Source organism: Trichoplusia ni, chromosome 1 (genome assembly GCF_003590095.1).
Source record: "Trichoplusia ni isolate ovarian cell line Hi5 chromosome 1, tn1, whole genome shotgun sequence".
Taxonomy (NCBI): Eukaryota; Metazoa; Arthropoda; class Insecta; order Lepidoptera; family Noctuidae; genus Trichoplusia; species Trichoplusia ni.
In genome coordinates, this window is record NC_039478.1 from 8,067,339 (window position 1) to 8,083,181 (window position 15,843).

General features: G+C 33.0%; 1 protein-coding gene across 1 annotated transcript in view; it reads right to left on the reverse strand.

Annotated features, from left to right (window-relative positions):
* LOC113493139 (transcription factor hamlet-like) overlaps positions 1–14,435 on the reverse strand; it is a 93,195-nt gene extending 78,760 nt beyond the window's left edge. The window contains exon 1 of the mRNA XM_026870971.1: positions 13,675–14,435. The gene's annotated coding sequence lies outside the window, so the exon portion shown is untranslated. The remainder of the gene's footprint in view (positions 1–13,674) is intronic.
* Between the last annotated feature and the right edge of the window lie 1,408 nt (positions 14,436–15,843).

The following is a 15,843-nucleotide window of genomic DNA, read 5'->3' on the forward strand; positions in this document are numbered from 1 at the left end:
ATACCCAACACATAATTTGACAGCTCACGCACACACGGCACGCGTCAACAAATTGTATTAGCAACAAAATCTGTTTTAGATTACACTAATTTGTCAGTTCTATAGCTAACAACGGAGGTCCATTCATATCGCCTCGTGTGGGAAACGTTATGAAATTGAAAATGATCATATTTCTTTTAAAAGACACTCGGCGATTGCACAAAGATTCACCTAGTTTTCGTCGTTAACTATTCATTATTATGTGCCGTGGGATATTTTTTGTGGTGCTATTGTTCGTTTGATTGGCGCATTCCAAAGGACTTGGACGTTTGTGTTCTATTCTGTAAGTACTATAAAGAGGAACAAGCGTAATAGAGGTTGTATGATTGGGTATACCTAGTATGTTTTGTATATTTTTTGGTTTCTATTGTTTATAAATTATCATCTCATTTGTTTATTATGTGTCATTATTTTCACGTTCAATTTTGCTTAGCAACACAACTTGGCTTTATAAGTAGTTTCCTGTAAGTACAGTGAACAAAACACTTTTAACTTCTATCCGCCAAATATAAATACGAAAAGCACTTTCTTTACGGGCGTATTTTATAAAATTTTAATAATAAGAGCCCTGTGCAAACTTTTGACCACTGCACAAAACTGAAAATTATCCATGTGCAACGATCAAACAAGTAATAAATCGCCAGCTATTCATTTAAATGTTTCATTGAAGAACAAACTTAACAATTTACAAAGCTATTAACAGGTAAACGAGGGTGTCCGTCTAGAAACTCCGCTCGAGATACTGAAGGCTCTATGCAAATTTCGGCGCACATCTGCGTAGTAGTTACACGTGCAGGCTGCACTATTATATAGCTGTGTAATCTACGGTACTATGCATAAATGAATCACAAGCTCCCATGAGTTATGGACAGTGGACGATGAATATTAAAACTGTATCTAGGCTAAGTGCTAACCTATTTTACATGTTCGGTGAATGGTGTGCCTAAATTATTTCGTTACTGGTATAGGGTGTCATAGATATTTCAGTTTTGTACAAATCTACAAAAATGACAATTAAATAATTTTTTACTTATCTTTTCAGATAAGATTGAGTTGGTAATACTTTACTTTTTTACATTTCACACGGAATAGGCATTAAATTGTTTTTTTTTTATGTTTTGTTCAAATTTTTTAAATTCATGTTAGTTATGATGATATAAATATGTTATCTTGAAGGCCTCACTTCAATATGTACATCAAGGATTGAAATTAACGAACAGGATTTACACTCATTAAAGTTGTCTCATCTTATCAGCAAAAATTAACACATATCTGAGTTGATAATAATTTATAATTAATCACGATTATTTATCATTCGTTAATTGCATCACGCTTACTGAAAATGACTAGATACCCATATAAATAAATCAATATAACGTATAGAATAATCTGAATGGAATCGCGACCAATTAAACGTTACGAAACTAACAATATCAGGGGTCTAACACGACCTCCTAAAATAAAACTGCTGACGTTGTAAAAGAGAGACAAAGCTCTACACGGTGTAGCTCTATCTCTGTCCCACACCAGTTAAGCCTTACTTTGAAAGTTCGTGGTAGGAACTCTGATTTACATTGTGCCCAGCTCCATAGTGTTTTATTACAATTAGCGATCGAGACACTATTACGTAATTGTGAATTAATGATAATAGTCGCTTTAGTTGTCAAAGTAACCAAATATGCATAATTTTATGGATATAATGGTTTGATGAAACTGAATGGCTATGTTTTATAATTAGATTGCTGTATAATTTTATTTAAAAGGATATTGCTAAATTATTTGCTAAGTGCAAGTGGTATAATTTAATTCTGTGATAAATCAAGACGTTTTGGACTTTTAAGATAAGTCGAATAGTATCTAATCATTACCAAATCATCGATACGTTTGGTATCTTAGAAATATCTTAAATAATATAATCATCTAGCTCTTACTAACGTTGCTCTAGTAATAGGTAATAGTGAAAGTGATATCGCGGCAAAAGTGTTACATGGTATCATTAAAATTATCACAAACATTTTATAGAAGCAAGCACGAATTGCTACCGAATAAGAAAAACCGGCCAAGTGCGAGTCGGACTCGCGCACCGAGGGTTCCGTACAAACCTGCAAGGTTTACAAAGTTCGTTCATTACGACAATCGAGTCATATAAATATATATGACTCGATTGTAAAACGTTGCTTCATGCCAAATTTCAAGATTCTAGGTCGACTGGAAGTACCCTTTAGGTTTTGATTCCCTTGCGAGTACTCGCGCGTTTCAAAATATGCAGCTTAAATTGCTGTTTCTTTTGATTGCGTTGACATAGAAGTTTGATTTTGTTACAGCTTAAAGGTATTATAGACCTGAGTATTTGGTATGAATTTCAATTTAATACCTCTACGCGTTTATGAGGAAATAGGTAGTAAGTTTAAAATTATTAAAAAAAAAAATATTATGTGATGTAACTAAAAATTTAAGGTTTTCGGAATTTTTCCTTTATGTGTGCTATAAAACGTTGCTTCGTGCCAAATTTCAAGATTCTAGGTCGACTGGAAGTACCCTTTAGGTTTTGATTCCCTTGCGAGTACTCGCGCGTTTCAAAATATGCAGCATAAATTGCTGTTTCTTTTGATTGCGTTGACATAGGAGTTTGATTTTGTTACAGCTTAAAGGTATTATAGACCTGAGTATTTGGTATGAATTTCAATTTAATACCTCTACGCGTTTATGAGGAAATAGGTAGTAAGTTTAAAATTATTAAAAAAATATATATTATGTGATGTAACTAAAAATTTATGGTTTTTGTAATTTTTCCTTTATCTATGGTATAAGACGTTGCTTCGTACCAAATTTCAAGATTCTGAGATCACGGGAAGCACCCTGTAGGTTTTGATTCCCTTGCAAGTGTCGAAAATTTGCGGCATAAACGGCTGTATCTTTTGATTGCGTTGCCTTAGAAGTTTGATTTTTTCACAGCTCAAGGGACAGTAGACCTGAGTAATTGATATAAATTTCAGCTTCATACCTCCACGCGTTCCCGAGAAAAAGGGTCTTGACAGACGGACGGACGGACGGACGGACAGACGGACGGACAGACGGACAACAAAGTGATCCTATAAGGGTTCCGTTTTTTCCTTTTGAGGTACGGAACCCTAAAAAGAACTCGATTTACTCGATTAATCGATTGTTTTTAAATATCGAGCAAAATGAAATCGATATTAAATCTCGTGCGTAGCCGAAGTAAATGTGACGCAGTTATTACCAAATCGATTGAAAATTGGATTTGTAATAATCGGTAACGCCAATTAGCGCCTTGGTGTGACGCAACGGCAATTTTTCGCGATTTCTTGATCCGATGTGAGTCTGATTTATTGTTATAGATCACGATACTGGCTTAATAAGATGATGTTCTGTCGAAGAGAAAAAAGAACAATATTATAAAATACATCTATTTTTTTTTATAAAGAGTTCGACATGATTAAGGACTCCTGTTGGGTCCGGAACTAGTCGGTCACCGTTACATCATTTAATATAAAACTATTGCCTAGATATGTAATATTTATCAGCAAATCAATAAGATATCGCATGAGCAAGAATTAAAAACCTGAAATATTTATTTTTTAATTAATAAAAGTTTTTGTTTCTGTTTAATACTTAATTGTTATTTCGATTCCTACCATATTTCTAGAAACAATATTTTTAATGGATATCACTTTATACACCGACTGTACAATCGAAATCGCAAGTGATGCCATGACCAAGGTCTTTTAATAAAACTATTAATTTTACTTTTAAATTACTCTGGTGTGAATTTTTACGCAAACGAGGCGTGAAGCTATACTTAGCCTTTTCAAACTTAAAATTTTAAAGTCTCAGATTATTTTGTAAATCCAAAAACGAGTAACGGTTTGTCTTACTACTAACAAATAACAGTAAAAAGTTCTGAATTTAACTTATGTTATTCTTACAGTGTCAAATAAATCAAGCATTAAATTTATCTAATAGCGACAAATGCAGCCGTATGAATCATCTGCAATAGTTTTAAGGCTTGCACCTTTTTGGTGTGGGCACTCTAGCACTTACTTGCGCTTATGCGTGCAATTTTGGGGAAAGTAAAATTGCAAGCGATTTGACGCTTTTAAAGTGAATTATGGACATTCGATTTGATTTTAAGACCAATTATCATTCAAGATAGGTAGTCTAAAATAAATGTTTCAGAAGTAAGTCTAGCTGTTAATACGGGTAAGTACATTTTTTGTCTAATTTTGAAATCATAATGCACTATTTAAATTCAGTGGTTTGAAGCAATGATAAGGAAACGTTGTACAAAATAATGTTATCAAAATAAATACGATGATTGAATTGTGATTTATGGTCATCCAACAAAGTTATGACGGTACCAACGTTGCTTCACCTCTATTTTATGCTACAATTTAGTTTTTATATCGGCAACAGAAATCATCTGTGAAAATTTAATCTGTCTATGGGTTCATCACCAGATATTATCTGGTTGCAACTTATGAACCCAGACAAACATACAGACGGAGAGACAGCGGAGCCTTAGTTATATGGCTTCGCTTAAAGCCTTCGTGTACGGAACCACTCATAATTGTATCGATGTACATTGTACACTGAAAACTTCACTTTTCTTTTTTGGGCTCTCATGTAATAATCGCTGCAGAAAATCAGCCTACATACATAGTAAGCTTGGAGATCAGATAGAGTTATGTTTACAACTTAGATAAGCAGTAAAAAATACAAGTCATTCTTAACATTGCCAGAATAGATTACAGATTACAATGCAATGACAAGTAAAACATATTTCCTTTACTTTACATGAAACTAGGTTCGTGCATGCGTTGCCATGATACGTAATCAAAGTTTTTTAGATTAAATTTAATGTAATAACCTCTTAATGTAATACTAGCTGTTGCCCGCGACTTCGTCCCCGTGGGTAGAAGATATAAGTTATGATTTAGGTATACCTGCCCGGTTTTTTTCACATTTTCCAATGTATCTTAGCTCCTATTAGTCGCAGCGTGATGGTTTACAGCCTAAAGCCTTCCTCGATTAATGGTCTATTCAACACAAAAATATTTTTTCAATTTGGACCAGTAGTTCCTGAGATTAGCGCGTTCAAACAAACAGACAAACTCTTCAGCTTTATATATTAGTATTAGTATAGAGTATAGATTATTGCAGTTCTGCAGACATCGCTCGATGTTGCGTTATCATGTTTGAACGATGGTGGTAGGTAGCCAGGTCCTTTTGAGTAAGGCGGGGAGCCGAGGAAGGATGCTTGTGGTGTCAGACTCTTACTGACTAAAACAATAACGGGTGGCAATTCATCACGCACTTAGATGACCCTGCTTAAGTTTTCAAGCAACTTAAGTAAGAGGAGGATCTTAATTCCTCTGAACTTTTTATGGTTTGTTGCTTAGAAACTTCGGACAGGATGAATCGACTTTGTTGATTAGTAGTTTTTATTCAAAGTCAGTTATTTGTTTTATTGTTATAATTATGTTATGTCTACGCCCAATCATTGGGTATAGTACTTGTAAGGATCAACACACAAACATTTACCAGATTCCAAATGCCCCTGAATAACGAAACAATAAAAAACAGAAGCGTATTGCTTGTATCATACATTGAGTACAACAGGCCCTAATGTTAGGATTTGTGTGCGAACATTTGCTCCAACAATTGAGTTCCCATGCACTGATTACCATCAGTAGTAAACTTGCAAGCCTTACGCAATGCGAAGACGTGTGCCGTAGATAACGAAAGCACTTTTTGTGTGTTTTTAAAACGTGTGAGCGAACAATATGTGGATTGAGGTCTGTAGGTAAAGTATATGTTGTGGTATCAATGCTGTTGCGGTTTGTTATGAAATGGGGAATTGTAGTGCCCTGATTAATTATTAGGTGAGTAGTGTAGGGTCTGGTCAAGATTTGGCATAGATATAGAGCCTGTTGTAACTGAAAAGTTTGTGAATTAACCTTGGAAATGATTTGTGCCGGATTTTAGTTATATTTAAGTGAATTGTAAATAGAAAGGGTTAAAGTATTCAAACCTTGAGAGTAAAAGAACTGCTCAAGTGCCTGTCGGACTCCCGAGTGACATATTCTGTATAATTATGTTTCTTGGATGGTGGCTTTGATGGCTTCTCTTGACTTAAATATTTGATATTTTATCATTGAGATTTGTTGTTTGAATAAGGTACCTTAAATATGTGAATACTATTAGGTGAGTCACATAAATCTGATGTAATATAAGGAAAAAATATAAATACAAATTTTATGGATTAGAACAAGACTTTTATTTGTCGAAGTGTTGAGTAATGATTACTAATTGTTTTGCAATTAGTCACATTTATATTGTACTATTAGTTAGATAACCAAGCCGGTAGTATCATGAGCAATTTTAACTAATTCAAAGCTTTGTAATTAAAAACAGTATTAAGAAAATATATAATTACGACGCGGACGTTAAAATAAAAATTACACCGCAAATATTTTTCATAAAACTTATTAATTATTTATTAAATTAGATCATTTTGTAACCACAGCGTTCGTTACTCCTGATCACAAATACTAATTGCTCTCTTACCACAAGAACAATATTACATTATTATTTAATATCATTCTTCGAGTAATTATTATATGTAATTGGATTGGAATTATTAATTTAATTGGGCTGCATTGTTTCATAATTGTTATTTGACAAGTAGGTTGGTGTTGATGTAGGATATGTCAAGTGAAGTGGTATATGACAAGGTAAGTGTTGTGAACATTTTAAGAATGAATTTAAGGATTTGTTCATTTGCTTCTTAAATACTTTGTGGCGTAAGGTATTTAATCTTTATCAGTTATTACGCTTTTTTTCAGTGTTATTCTTCGGTACAACCATATGTAATATAGATGGACATCCTGTGGATGAATTTTGTATTACAAAACATAATATTAACTTCATAATTAAAAATATCTAACAAAAACTAGAACTGAACCCTTTACATTAAATACAGCAAGGTTTATTTCAGTCCTTACTGCCTTATCCTACGACCAGCCGTTATCATCACGGCAATAAAACTCAAGTGATTATCATTCATTAAACTTTAATGAATGCTTCCTAAATACACCTATATCTGTTTAATTACGAAAATATCGGAATACTTACAGTAATGTCTATATTTAGTTTTATTAATTAATTTGTACAGGGAGTTTAATTCACATAGGATATTCCTCGGTAATTACATAGATAATTTTATCTCAGCAAATTATGTTGTCAATAAATTACAAGTTTATTTCATAATTAATATTTAATTAACCACGTCTTACAAAATAGCTAATTTAAGTTTTATAAATGACTTGAAGCGTCAAAAAGTCGCGTTAAATTAACTTTCTATAAAAAAAATGGTTAAAAAACTGGGACAGTCTGCGGTGTTTCAATTCTCACGTTCAACGATATATTTGTTGAAAATAATTTAATCGATAACTATATTTCAATTTATAATTTCAATATATTTAAAACAAATGGTTTTCTTCATTAATGAGCTCATTTCGTAGTGTATAATTGTTTCTGTCGTATGAGATATGATATTAATGTAAATATTTAATATGGTGTAAAGTTTTGTGGGCTATATATCACGGCTGGCTCGTTAGCTTGTTCTGTTTATGATGCTCGCTTCTTTAGAGTGGAGAATTAATCTTCTAAGGCTTTAGGCGATGACATCCTTAGTAACATGTAAAACGGATGTCCGTAGATGGAGAAAGGCATAATTGATTTATTGAAAAACTTTTAATTAACAGAGAAAGCAAAGATTTTCTTTTATTTTCCTGTCAGTAGAGCTTTGTGATTGTTTTAGTTGCGGAATATTAAACATTGATCTTGTATTTTTCTATAGGCACTTTCAATTGTTTTATAGCTGGTGCTTAAGCTGTGTTTAAATCTGAATTTTATTTTAATACTATTAAGTTAGGTTTAAAATGTAATACAACATGTTAGTAATTCCCGAATGACCTCAACGTCAGACTGCACATTATGAAAATGTATCTGAAAATTATGCACAGACGACCGTAGACGGTCTACAGCCGTCTGTGCATTTTTCAAGATTTGAATTTTTCATCTAGAGTGATGTACTTGACTGCAGAATATGTCGAATTTCCTTGAATTTTGATCAGATGTCTAGGTCTCCGTCTGCGGTAAGCAGAAAAAGTTCACGCGATTATTATCAACAGTCCAAAGTATTTATTCGTTTTAAGATCGAAAATAGCTTGTAGAGTTCAAAGACTGTGGTGAGTTCACCCCTAAAATAGTTTATTTATCGTCTGCATCGTGATTCATGTGTCTGCTGCAGTAGACGAATACAATTGTACTTTGGTTAAGACATTTTTTGAGGTTGAACGTTCATTTTTCATGTCACGGTGCAACCTGTCTGAATTTAGATATAATCTAGATTTCTAGACGTTATAAAAATAAATAAACGACAATTGAACTAGAAAATCCAGCCGGATTACATTAAGTGCATACACTATTATATTTTTCTATGTAATATTGATATTTCTGTAGCGTAAGTGTGCAAGAAGATTATCATATTCTATGCGGCTTTATACAAACATGATGAGTTGATACAATGAATAAAAAACACATTTGCTGAATATTTTAGAGATGTGATCTTATCTGCCTTTTGTAGTTATAATAAATCTGCATGTGATTAGGTTTTAATATGATAAAAACATGTTTTATGATAGATTTTATGACATGATTATGCAGTCGAATTAGTCCTTTATTGGGGATTATGTTTTTGCAAAATATTTTTAGAAACATGCTTACATTTGTTTTTAAGACAAAATAGTAGTTCTTATTAATTTCTATCACTCAATAGAATTCTAATGTCGTAGAGAATAGCACTTAAGTTAACACTATTTACTTTTAAAATGGCTGCTATTAAGTGTTTCATAAAATGCAGTGTGAATTGTAAGTGCCATCTGTTGGGATCCTATTATTTGAACTATTCAAAACATCTTCGTCTATTCACTATACCAGAGGTAACCAAGCGTTTCCCGATCAAATAAAATAAAATTTTAAGTACAATGTTAACATTACTCTCGATGTGTGAGAAGTAAAACTACAGAAGAGTTAATTAAATGTAAAATAACTTATTTGGCTGATCCTATCAATTTTACCATTTATAAACGAAGTAAAAGGAAGGATATGCTTCTTAGACTAGCAAAACGTGATCGCGCACAACCTAGTCTTAAAAAGCGGACCTCAGATCACAACAAGTTTGTCTCCCCTGAACTATAGGAAGAGTATAATAGTCCAAGACACCGTTCGACTGCGATAATTAGAAATGAACCGCAATTATATGCAAATGCGACGCGCGACAAAGTTGGCTCGTTTTGAAACCAGGCATTTCGTAGCCACGCCCACTGCCTTACGGTAATGACGCTCAAACGGCTTGACATATAAACTATGCAGCTTTTAAGCCTACGAAGTTGCTTTAGGATATTTAAAATTTTAATAAAAGTCCTGATATTTTTAAGAGTTGTCTTTTTTTATAGGAAGTTTGTTTGAAGTTAGAAGGTTATTTTGAGTTAAAAAAAAGGCCCAGACGAAAAAATGCATCCAAATCGATATACTCGTTTAGACGCTCCTATATCAAAAACGGACATAGTGATAAAAACTTATTATACCCTCTCTTATGAAAGGGCTCACGATCTTAAAATTGCTGGATTGATTTTAACAGAACATGTCAAAACTCCTCCAATACAAAACCACATAGAAAACGGTTCACCAGTTAAAGTGCAACGGTACCACAAAAAGACACAACAATCCGAATAGCGGTAAACTGTATAACACCCCTCTACTTGCGTAGGGGTTTAAAAAAGGTCATCGAATGTCAATAAACCTACACGGACAAAATGATTCGGGAATACAATACTATATAAAGTGTAGCATTTATTCACTGTTATCTAAAAACGTTATTAAAAAACTAATTTCGGTATCTATATGACGTATTATTAAATTCGTTATCGAAACTATAAAATTAATTACTGAATTAAACACGGTTATCATCGAGAGGTCTGTTTTAATTACGATGGTTATTACTAGGTCTTATTTATCTAAGTAATATAATATTAATGTGGTGCTTCTATCCGTTCTAAAGTAATCAGATGATAATGTTGACGCTCTTACTCCTTTAGATGACCATCAATTAATGAGGTATCGCTCGTAAAAGTTTTTAATACTTAATTTTAAGAATAGAGAGTGTTGAATATCAGTAGGTATCTTTGGTAAGATATTGAGTTTTCTCTTATTTCTTTTAGTTCTAATTATTGATTACTGAATACTACTCCTGAGTATTAATTGTTTGTTTAATTTAAAATAAAAAAAGCAACGTAGACACAAAGAAATCGAATCAAGATTTCAATCCTGTTTATTTATAAAATTTTTAAATATCAGCAAAATTTAAAACTTTACTAAAGAAAAACTTCCCGGAGCATAATTAATTTCAATCTATTAAACTTTTTTTGCAATCAATGATAAAATAAATATATATAGGTAAATAAATGCGGACAACATCACATACATTGTTCTGAACCCAAAGTAAGTTGCTAAAGCACTTGTGTTATGGAATTCAGACACAACAAAGGTACCACAAACACCCAGACCCGAGACAATGTAGAAATGTGAATTTTTACATTGACTCGACCGGGGATCGAACCCGGGACCTCAGAGCTAGCGACACCTTGAAACCGGTGCGTACGCCACTCGACCACGGAGTGATAATAATTATTATCAAAATTCAAAACATAGAAAAACACTCATAATTGCTAAAGAGAGACGCCGCTCTATATAATGTAGCGCGCCATCCTGCCCCCACAACTATAACAGTCTTATTGGTTGCGGTAGGCCTCCGGCCTGGCTCTTACCTAACTCTACGCACGTATTACAGTGAAAGCGAACTTTTTAATTACTTTTTTATAAGCAACAAAGATGACATAGCGTTTTGTCAGAGCTATTGTTGCATTTGCAAGTAATTGAAACTACTGAAACGATTTTATTTTCTTTTATTATTTAATAAATCATTTTGTCTATAATTATATAACATAAAATCGATACATGATATCGAAATCTGCACAAAAGTTTTATATAAACTAAGACCTGCCATTCCTAACGTATACCGCTACGGAACTATGCCTAAAATTAAAATACTGCAAGTACACAGAAACATAGGTAGTATTTCTAAAACTTTATAACGCATCTTTGCAGTTGATAAAAAAATGTATACGATGCGTTGCTTAACAACTAACACTAAAATAAATTGGTACCAAAAATAAATTTACAAATTGGGCGGCATTTTAAGTGCCTACGAAAAATCTTATTTACAATCTTATTATTAATCCTTTCGTTTAATACTCTTAAATAAACTCGGAGTTATTTTATCTTTAAGTTAAAAATAATCTTAAAATTAATAAAATGACTTTGTACGTACTGCTTAAAACCAACATAAATTTATATCACCTAACAAGCAACTGATTTCCAAAAAGGCACTCGGATAAAAATGGAGCATAATTTACTCCAATAATTGTTATAACGTAAATAAGGCACACCGCAATAATATAAAAAGGAGGCTGAATCGCTCCACGATTGCCTTTATATTATTTTTATTTTATTACAAATTAAACATTTTATGTTTTTATTTTATTAAATGGGATGTATAAAAATATTTCCCTTTTTAAACACTTAAAGTTTTAACAGAAGCTGAAATACTTTGATTATAAACATACGTTTTTTATACGAACCTTCATGCAAGTGATGGGAGGTACGATAAGAGTAATTTCGCGAACCCGGTTGCAACAGTTTTTTCTTTTTTTTGGTAGCCGCCGAGTAGTGAATGTCTTTTAAGGAGCTGATACATGTGAGAAATACATTTTATGGTCTGTTACACATTTAAAATCGACAGCGATCCAGTTTTCATCACGTATTCGCGGTACTCTTTTTATATCGGCCCACAGACGCACCGTGGGTTGCATTGCGACGGTTACAGAGAAAGACTCTGATTTTATCTGTAGTTAAGACGTCTCAACAAATGTAAAGGTTTCAGCGATTTATTTGTTTTGGTAATTAACTTCAGAATCACAATATTTTTATGAAAGTTGCAATTACGATAAAAAAGAGATCTGATTAAAACTTTGTCAAAAACTAATTCAAATATTATGAGTACAAAATAATTTGAAAACTAAAACATTAAATACGCAACAAAAAAGGATCGCACAAGCAACAGGTTACACAGAAACTGTCAAAAGTATTTTAAAATATTAATCCAAAAAGCAATTCATCTTACAAACGTCAATCGGGTTTAAATTTAAATTGCGGCGTGAAAGCATGAAGTCCGGTGGACGTTTCAAAACTGGATTTGTAAAGCATTGCCCGCTGTGGACGTTCGGTTGGCAAGGGTTAAAACACGTGGAAGTAATTACTAAATCTAGAGCAGGGTTTAAGGGGCTCTCAATCAAGTTGTACGGCAAAATATAATGTGTCTAAAAAGTTTTGATAACAATTACATTTTATTTTATATCAAACTTGTGGGTAAATGAAATAATGAATGTTAGTTGTACTGTATGAGCCTAACTGTAAAAATTACTACTACGGCAGAAAGGGATCGATTTTTTTGAATACACTACTAAATTCACAGGACGATGTACATATTATTTCAGTAGTAAATGTGGTACCAATTTCGAGCACTACTGAGGCATAATGAGCAAAATTCGAGCAAAAAAGCGTTTGCCGGCGGCGGGCGGCGGCCGGCGGCGGGCGGAATAACTGTTCTGCTTTACTAGGTCGAATTATCTCATTTATTTTACTTTTTACTTTATTTTATCGATACAAATACTAGTGAAACTGCCCTTCACTTTTTAAATTATTGCGATAGGTCAGGGAAATCAATATTAAAAAGATAGTATAGAGATAAATGGAAGAGAATTAATTCAATTGAATCGTAGCAATTACATGTATTTTAAACATGTCCTGTTTTAAAATGACTAATTATAAATCTTATTTAAATAAGTTCATTACAATATTTTATTCGCTTTGTAAACAAACTTTTTATTTTAATTGAAAAGTATCATAAACAAACAGTTTTTTTTATTGTTTTATACCAAGTTGTTTTATTTGCAAGCCTAATCCAATATTTAAATGAGACATCAAAAAGAAAATGTTTAAACAAACACTGTTTATTTAAATTTATGCTAAACAAATATTCGGTTAATGATCGTTTATCGGAACATCCAATAAATTAATCTCCATTTATTTATTCCGAATCGTAAAAGTTGTCCAAATGTTATTGTTGAAAATCGTTGTTCCATTATAAATCTGTTGTGAATGAATTGAGACATTTTAAATTATTAATTTATTCTAAAATTCGATTAAATGCAAAGATTGATGAAAATTTTAAACAGTGAGGAATTTTAATTTTCATTAAGCTTTTATCAGCCTTGATGACTCAACAATTTAAGCGCGGGTGCTTTTATTTATTAAGTTCGTTAACACATACATAAAGGAGGCTTAAAGTTGAAACAATGAATTTTATTGTTTTAACTTCGAAGACAAAATATTGTTTGCGATAAGCGTAAAGTGCGGAAAATCACCTACCTGTTACAGCAAAACAAAAAACGAATATTCAGCTGATCCTTGTCAATAACGTTTCAGTTTCTTTTACAATATCGCACAAAATTATATTTTGTCTAAAAGTTTAATTGAAAATATCCTTTCGTTCAGAATATTATAATTACACAGAGAATCGGTTTCACTTTCTCATTAACACTTATTACGTTCAAACAGTAAAACACACAATTAAAAAAAAGTTATTCGCGATCAGTCAACCACTGAGCACTTGTCCATAAAAAATATCCATTCCATCACTGGGGGCGAATTATTTTTTTAAAGTGTCCGCGCGAGCTTAAAGCTGCGGAGCGTTACTATGTGCGCGTGCGCAGGTCGGCGTGGCATCGCGTTATCAGCGCGAGCGGCGCGGCGCGCGACAACAACAGAACTTGAGAGTCGATCTCAATAATAACAAGAAAAGAAAACGGTCCAGTTTCAGCGGGGCTTCCGGATGGGTCGCGGACGGGGCGCGGGCAGCGCTGCACTGCTCGCACGTAAGGCGGCGTTTCGCTCTCTTTGTCTAACGGTACCGATGCGCGCGCGCCGCGTGAACGATAGCGCGGCTAGTCGCGAGTGCGACGCCGCCCCGTGCGCACTACAGCCTGCGCGCTACAACCTCCACACTCCGCTTCTTTTCCCGCCATTTTTACGTGAATGAGATCGTATAGACACTTTTTAATGAATCCCTTAAAGTTTTTCTTTTTAAATAGTTTATAGCAAACATGGCTTTTTATAGACATGAAGGCTTTATTTATTCACTTATGTTGCCTTTAACCATTTAAAGGCAGTTTTCTTTTATTATTTATGTGTTTCTCTTGGAACCTGCTACAGATTGTTTAATAGATAAAATCTTTGCGTAGAGATACTAATCTTGGACTTGTTTTATCATCGCACCATATTAGAGATATGTAATTAATTTACTTGGTTCTTGTTAAATTTATTCAGTTAGGACAGATATACTTTTACTTTCGTTGCGTTTGAAAATATATCGCTACTGCTCTGAATCGCGTTGATGTCTAATGTATGGGACTAGACGTTCTCTCTTAAGGGTATTATATTAGTCCAATTCATTAATTTTATTTTTTATATAGTACATTAGCCTATTTCCAATAATAATGTTTTTATACTTGTGAACTTGTGTGTGATTTAGGGGATACCTAAAGAAGATTAATGCGGTGAAAATGAAAAGTTGAATGAAAAGTTTTATAAGTATGTGTTCTGTGGAAGGTTACTTATGACCCTTGATGGAGCTCAACGATGGAACTCTGTGGGCTAAAAACGTTGTTTGTTGTATAATCTCGAGTAATAGTCTTATCGACTAGCGAAGCTAACAATTTAAAATAACGCCCGCAATAAATTCCACTATCCAATTCACAATAAATGCGTAATAAATCAACAAAAAAAAAATACGAATCGTTGATCAATTTTCAATAAACCAAAAATTAATTTCGATTTGAATATTTTTCACATTTGTTATTTTCGTGAGCATATTTTGGCAGATAAGCATATCTCGGGTTCAATAAATATAGCGAGTAAACGTGAGTTATATTAAAAATGTTTTTCAAACAATGTTGTACAAGAAGAGGGAAGAATTGCCGCGGGCCCGCAGTGCGGTACCGGACGAAGCCTTATTAAAATGCAATAACAGTCATGACATTTAATCGTTTTTCACGAGAAACTGCCAAAAGTCTACTCCCGAGGAATACACACGGCTCTTTAGTTAACAATTCTTTATTATTATTTAAAAAACGGTTCTTTTGTTGCAGGTATGTGTCGTATTTTTTATGGAAGTGACTAAATACTTGAGCAAATGATGCGTAGAGTTTAGCAATTTTTTTTTTCAAAAAGTCATGCTCCTGAAACTTAATAATGCTCCTAATACTTAGAGAAACTTGGTTAATATTAGTTCGGATATCATTGAATGGAATTTGCAATTTAATTGCATTATTCTTTACTCTCCTATTAAAACTGCATTAAGATACTAAACTTATATTCCTGAACTTTTTGCTAAGCCATCTTGAGAAAATATTAACCTAAGTTCTCTGCCCACATCATTCACGGTTGCTTTAAACATTATATTCTCGTATAACCAATGTAGTTATTAAAGTTTTTTCCGATATGTACCGTTTCATATTAAACTAACGCGTCATTATGCAG